Source organism: Rosa rugosa, chromosome 7 (genome assembly GCF_958449725.1).
Source record: "Rosa rugosa chromosome 7, drRosRugo1.1, whole genome shotgun sequence".
In the NCBI taxonomy this organism is placed as follows: Eukaryota; Viridiplantae; Streptophyta; class Magnoliopsida; order Rosales; family Rosaceae; genus Rosa; species Rosa rugosa.
The window spans coordinates 34,310,735-34,317,820 of record NC_084826.1 but is presented as its reverse complement, the minus strand read 5'-3'; the positions used below and the strand labels follow the sequence as shown (position 1 = coordinate 34,317,820).

The following is a 7,086-nucleotide window of genomic DNA, read 5'->3' as shown; positions in this document are numbered from 1 at the left end:
TAAAGTTGCAAAGACGCTACCTCAGCTTCAGCCACGATTATCCTGACTTGCAGGATTAACCCCTACACCATTGAATAGTGCACTGGGTTGCCACACAACAAACCCGGTAAGCTTATGAAAGCTCGTACGAGTAACTCAAAACAACCACAAATCAACTCACACCAAAACTAAGGAAAATAACTCACACCTTGATCTCCTTACTAACACGTAATAAAGGAAAGCAACTCACTCTTTGGTTCCTTTCAAAACGTAAACAAAGAAAGCAACTCACTCCTTGGTTTCTATCAGTACGAAATAAAGAAAGCAACTCACACCTTGATTTCTTATAAATCGTAAATAAGGAAAACAACTCACTCCTTGATTCCTTAAAACACAAACTAAAGAAAGCAACTCACACCTTGATTTCTTTCAAATCACGACATAAAGAAAGCAACTCACACCTTGATTTCTTATAAATCGTATATAAGGAAAGCAACTTACACCTTGTCTCCTTAAAACACAAAATCATGAGTTACATATAACCTCGCTCCATTACCCCATGAATTATACTGGCAGACAGACTAGAGCTCTAACTGAAATCGTAACCACTCATCCGGCCAAAAACGTGATTACTCGATATACTGCCTAAGGTCACCATCTGACTTTAATTCCTCGGACCTCTCAGTGCCTGGGAATAAAACATTAAAGAAGTCGCACAGGACTGAAATGTTACACAAATCTCAATGCTTTTCAAAACAATAGAAATCACTACTACAAAAACTGAATATGTGGACACCTCATTAAAAGATACAATGACGCAATTTAAAAAAAATGTCCTTATAAGTGATTAAGGACGTTTGAGAAACACGGGGCTTTGTTTTAAAGTCGGCAGTATTTCTAAAACCACGGGCGCTTCACTAAAAGTGAAAACTTTTCTCCTTTGCCTTCCCAACACAGCCTCAACGCGATAAACGTTAGTCTTTCTCCAGTACCCTAGTAAGATAGAACGCGCCTCACGCAAGCAACTCACTCCTTGGTTTCTATCAGTACGAAATAAAGAAAGCAACTCACACCTTGATTTCTTTATAACGTTATTTCTTTATAACGTTAGTCTTTCCCTATGCGAGGGAAAAAAACAGAGAGATTGAGAGCGCTCTCTCCCGGCCGATCGTTGGCGGCGCCCCTGCTGCTGCGTTCCGGTCCGGGAGGGGATGATTACGGAGGTTAGCGGCGTGGCTCTAGGGCGGCGGTCTGGCTCAGGGATGGGTATTGGCGGTTGCTGCTTGGATCGGGGCGGAGTTACCAGATCTGGGTCCGTTCTTCATGGGAGCTGGTTTGGTCTTCCCGGCGTGTTGCGATTTGCCGGCAGGGTTCGATTTGCTGGTTGTTGAGGGTGTCTCGGCTTTGGACGGTGGAGTGGCAGTGGCCGGATTCTAGATCTCGTGGCTCTGATTCTTCTCGGGTTTCGATCTGGGATGCCGGCCATCTTCTGGTGTGGTTGGCTTTGTCTTGTGTCGGTGCGGTGGCGTTGGGATACACAGCCTCAACGCAAACACAAAATCCCTTCTCCATAGCTGAAATCTCGTCTTCTCATCACCACCTAGAACCCATACCAGGTTCACATCAGTAGATCTTTCGCTATCACATCAGTAGATCATACCAGGTTCACATCCGAGCAGAAGCTTCATTGTTTTTCTCAAGTCTCTAATTTGAGAGGTACCCACTTTGTGCATCACAACAATTTCTTATATCAGCTAAAGGGACTTCTGATCTGGGGTGTTAATTTGACTGTTTATCTGCTTATCCCTTTGTAGGTGATTAATGTTTATGATTTCCACCACCCCCGGGCTACGTATGCTTCAAGGAAGAAACCAGTTAAAGGTCCTTGTGAAGAAGGTATGGAGCTCAACTATGTTCAATATCGTTGTTCACAAAACTAGTGCAAAATGTAAAACTTTCTGTTATGAAGGTACAAGCTGCTCGTGATGAAATGCAATGGGGTGAAGAGGGCCCTCCTCCATTGCTCGTGAAAATCGCTCCAGATTTGTCTAAAGAAGATCTCGAAGATATTGCTGCAGTATGTATATATATGCTTGTAATTGATTACTTCTTTTGTCCTTAAGATGGTGCTCTCATGGTTTTCTTCTGTATGGATATAGGTGGCGCTTGCCCTTCGCTTGGACGGATTGGTATGTTTCCTTTTAAACAGAAACTTAATGAGTATCCTTGTTTGGCATATATGCTCTATCATGCCTATCAAAATGTGAATATTACTTGCTTTTTGCACTGTTAGGCTGCCAACTCTGTGAAGTAATAAAATTATAAAAGACTTCTTTACTGCTTAGATGTTGCTGTTGATGCGTGGTTTATTAAAATCAAGAGAAAATTAGATAAAAACCCAAAAAACAAAGCTCCTATTAAGAAAAACCCATCCCTATATTTTCTTTTAATCTACACCCAATTCACATAATTGAACCTTCCTTATAGGTTTTAAATCTATAATTAAAATTTTTCACATTTTTTAGTTTGACTTTTTTGCCCTTCTGATTGAATAAATAAAATATTACTCAAATATAGTTGTTGACTATTTTTTGAATTTAAATATTTAAAATTTAATACAATCAATTTAATCCTTGATTTTTCTCTTATTTGAAACGATTAATTGCCTTAATTATCCTATATTTCTTCCTTTCCGATGTGATCTATATATTTGCTATTGTGTATCATCAGATTCTGTTATATTCTTATTATATAAATATTTCTCTTTCTCGACATGATTAAACATCCTCTCATTAAGGTATGTTATTTTGCTTATCCGTTCTAATAGGTGTAGTTATACAATCATTCAATATTCATTAATTTTCTAAAATGGTCGAGTTAATGTAATTAGCCCGTGTAAAATGTAATTGATGTAGATTGATTGCTTTAAGATTTTTTTTTTTCCGCCCCTACATTTTTCTCGACATAGGTGCCTGATTCTATGAGGTGGTCAAGGACCACATAATAGTTATGTGTAACTGTAGAGTTTGCTTAATATATAATTATCCCTTAATTTTGGCACATTGAATAATTTTGAATGTGCAAGAGTTTTTGCACTATAATTTAGCAAACTCATTATTATCATTCATTGTTTTACAATTGAAATTGAACTTTACAATATTAAGAAGTTTATTTCTAATATCAATATAATTTAAATACACATTCTTTTTGAAGGAATAAACCTAAAAATTTATTGAAATAGGGACAATGAGTACAACCATAAATGATGTTCATCCAGTATTGAAATAAACAATTTTAAATTTGTTTTTACAATTGAAATATAAACTTTACATTTTCGAACCTAATATAAAGAACATTATAACACTTCATCCGTCATCTCGACTAGCACTTTGCAATGTAGTCTTCATAAATCCCAACTACTAGTGCCCTGCATGTTGTGATTCCTTATACAATTGCAAATTACCTTCATAGATTTATTTCAAAGGTAAAACTCTATTAGGATTTAAATACATCTATCCAAAATATAAGTATATTAATTGTCAATACTATAGGTTATGGAATAAACAACCTATGATATAGAGTCACACAAATAATTTAAAACTACAAAAACAAACATCTAAATCATAGGTATTACATATTAAAGCAATCTAAGTATCAGGTAATTAGAAACAACGATTCTATTTTGAAGGAATGAAACTAAGTTTTATACCAGATTCATAAATTGAAATTTCTAATTACTAAAAATCCATCCAATTTAAGCTTTACACAAAATCAAAAGATTAACAAAGATATTATACTAAATAAATCTGATGAATAGGTAATTTGAATTACGAATATGATATATGTACCTATTTGAAAGAAAGTCTTTAACCCATAAGAAAATGATTAACCCATAAGAAAATGATGAAATAAACCTCATGAATAGGTCGTTTGAAATCATCCTTTGAAATCATATGCAACTTTGTGAAAGGTCTCCACCCAAAGAAAAAATGACGAATGAATTCACTAGCTTCTATATATAGGAAGAAACATACCAAAAATTCATCATTATATGATAATAATGACATTAATGTAAACACCTAAAATTAAGTACTGATAAAAACCTAAAGTGAAGGTAATACCAACAATAACGTCAATCAAACTCCATAATATTTGCTAGATGATTTTGGCTATTAATCCTATTTAATAGGTGAATGGGGAATTTGATAATGGCAGCTTCAGTAATTCTTAACAACATTGGGTTTTAATATTTACCCTATTTAATAGGTTTTTTTATTTTGAATAAACCTAATTAATTGGTTTGGGTGTATATTAAAATACTCTTATGGATGGGTTTATTCTAAAAGGGGTGTGTGAATTTGGGTGTAGAATCAAATTCCCCTAAAATCAAAGTTTCTCTGCATAATAGATACTTTATGATTAACATCTCAAGAATTCGTTGTCTTTGATCACCCCCTTGAGATTTCTGAGAAATGGGGGAAAAAGGAAAAAGCTTTTTCTTTGGCATATGTTAAGAAGAATGGCCAATTACTCAACTTATGAGAAAGATGGAAAATTGGCTACATTATCCCATGGTGTGAAATGATGACTATAGGGTATTCTATATGTTACTGATGAGTTTATAATTTCAGTATGTGGGGTTTATTCTTGAAATTTTGTTTATTGCGAGTTAAAAATTTGTTTAATTTGTTTCTAGATTATATCAAACACAACTGTTTCAAGACCAGACAGAAGACTCTGTTAGTAGAAACCCAGTGGCTTCTGAAGCTGGTGGCTTGAGTGGGAAACCACTATTTGATACCTCTACCAGACTCTTAAAGGATATGTACCTGTTGACAAGGGTACGTTGGCTTTTCGTATAACTTGTTATTCATGATGTTTACACTGAGGTAGAGTGTACATAGAACTTGAGATTGCACTTTTTGGTTCATTTTGAATATATGAATCAGAACTCGAAACTTTTTGACTTGTTATCTGTTATCAATCAGGGGAAGATTCCTTTAGTAGGGTGTGGGGGTATTAGTAGGTAAGATGCGGCAAGAATCAGAAGATTCAAAGTATAGCAACTAGGTGGGTCCTCACTGTCATTTATATTTTTATCATTTTGATTTGTTCTTACATCTGTATAGTTTGTTTTTTCCTCTTGTTTATTTGAGATGTCTTGTACGCACTCTACTCTTTGTGCACTTGGGTATCATATATTGTTAAGAAGAGGTAATCTCTTTGAACCAAAAAAAAACAGAAGAGGTAATTAATTTCAGTGGTTTGGATGCAGAATCTAAATAAGACTGGGATTTATTTGTGTAGGATGATGATGGTTGCTAGAAATTTCTTGATGTAAGCAACTTCACTTTTTGTGGGATATGGTTTTTGTTTTCTATTTCCTTGTATATACTACCTTATTTTGTTATTTTTTTTATCTGCAGGTGGCAGGGTTGCTTCATTTCTTCTGAGGTTGCTGCATTGGCTTTGAGGTATATTATGTATTGACCTTTTGAAACTTTTTGTTCCATTTTGGTGAAAATAGCTTGAATCAATGTGGTAGGCAACGTTCACTATGTTGACGAATGATATATTTATACATCTTTATGTTCGTGCTGAAGTTTGCATGGACTTGTGAACACAATAGGGGTAATCTAATTAAGATCATGTACCATATTTTCAGTTTCAATATTTTCTTATAATTCTTTGTTATTTGAGTGATAATGTAAGGATGCTGAGTTCATTTGTTAATTTTTGGGTATATAAATTACAGGGAATGAAAGATCTAAAGCTTGATAGAAACATAAAGACACACGGCCCTTCTTCATTAATGAGGTAAATTTCGTCTAGTTTTTTCTTGATTTATTGGCACTTGTACAAGTTTATGATTTCCAATATTGGTGGGTTTTTTTGCCTAAATTTCTGTGATAAAAGTTGGAACACTTGTATGTGTTGATACTACTTCTAAGTTTTAAATTCTAGGCAAACATGTGTTCGATGTTACTATTATTTACTACTCTTTTATTGGTTTTGCAGTTAAAGTAGAAGACATTCATGGACCCTCATGATGAATATGATCTGATGGAACTTGTATAGTTGTTATTAGATTGGATTGTAATTTCTAGTTTAGTAAACTTATGAAAATGAATGTGCTCATATTTTAGCTATTAATTTATAATGGTTCGTAATCATTTATGTAAATATGTATATTTTATATTTTTTTTTGTGTCATGGAAAACATACCAGGACGTTTTTTCCACATCCTTAAAGATTTGAGAGGACGTTTTTATGAGATACAAGGACGTTTTCATAGCGTCCTTATAGATATCAGATGACGTTTTTTTGAGTTACAAGGACGTCTTTCTAGTGTCCTTGAAAATATTAGAATACGTTTTTTTTATAGAAACAATGACGCTTTTACAGTGTCCTTGTAGACATTTAAGGACGTTTTTCGAATGTCTTAAAAGATGACTTACAATGACTCCTTGATAGATGACGTTTTTTTTAAGCGTCATCTAAAGTTTTTTAGGACGTTTTTCGAACGTCCTTAAATGCATTTTCTGTAGTAGTGAATCATCATTTCACAATCATTTGTTTTCCGAAAAGCCACAACACAAAACAATAAAAAGCATCATTCATGCATATTGTTTCCACCAATCAACAAAATCCACCACTACATATATATTTCACGTAAATATATATACGTAGTCATTCACTCAGGAATGCCTACTAATACCAACTATAGTTTGCAATTGAATAAATAACTCCCAAAACGATAAAGGTAACTCCGTTCGTAAATGAACATTGTGAGATTACTCACCTCGAAATTCCCGCTGCGTCTTCTATACAGAACAAAGCAGCACAACCACAAATAACCGTCCAAGAATACTTCGTCAAGTACCTAATCACATACGGTCTCAACTTAGTAACGAATCACAAGCGATTTAAGTCCGAAACCATCGTTTTGAACTAAAATCCCCAAAAGTGACGCTAATCAAGGCGAAACCACATCCGAGACCACCCAATGTCTCCGGAATACTCCTACGATCGATATGTCAAAACCACAAGTCGAATGAATGCTCAAATCCTCACGGATCGAATCATCAAACGGTTTGAAACCATAAA

General features: G+C 34.6%; 1 long non-coding RNA gene across 1 annotated transcript; it reads left to right on the top strand.

The window, feature by feature from the left end:
* The first annotated feature begins 4,395 nt into the window (after positions 1-4,395).
* On the top strand, positions 4,396-6,162 carry LOC133720195 (uncharacterized). The gene is made up of 4 exons (XR_009851734.1): positions 4,396-4,820; positions 5,406-5,453; positions 5,735-5,796; positions 5,998-6,162. It is a non-coding gene; the product is annotated as an uncharacterized LOC133720195 (long non-coding RNA).
* The last annotated feature ends 924 nt before the right edge of the window (positions 6,163-7,086 follow it).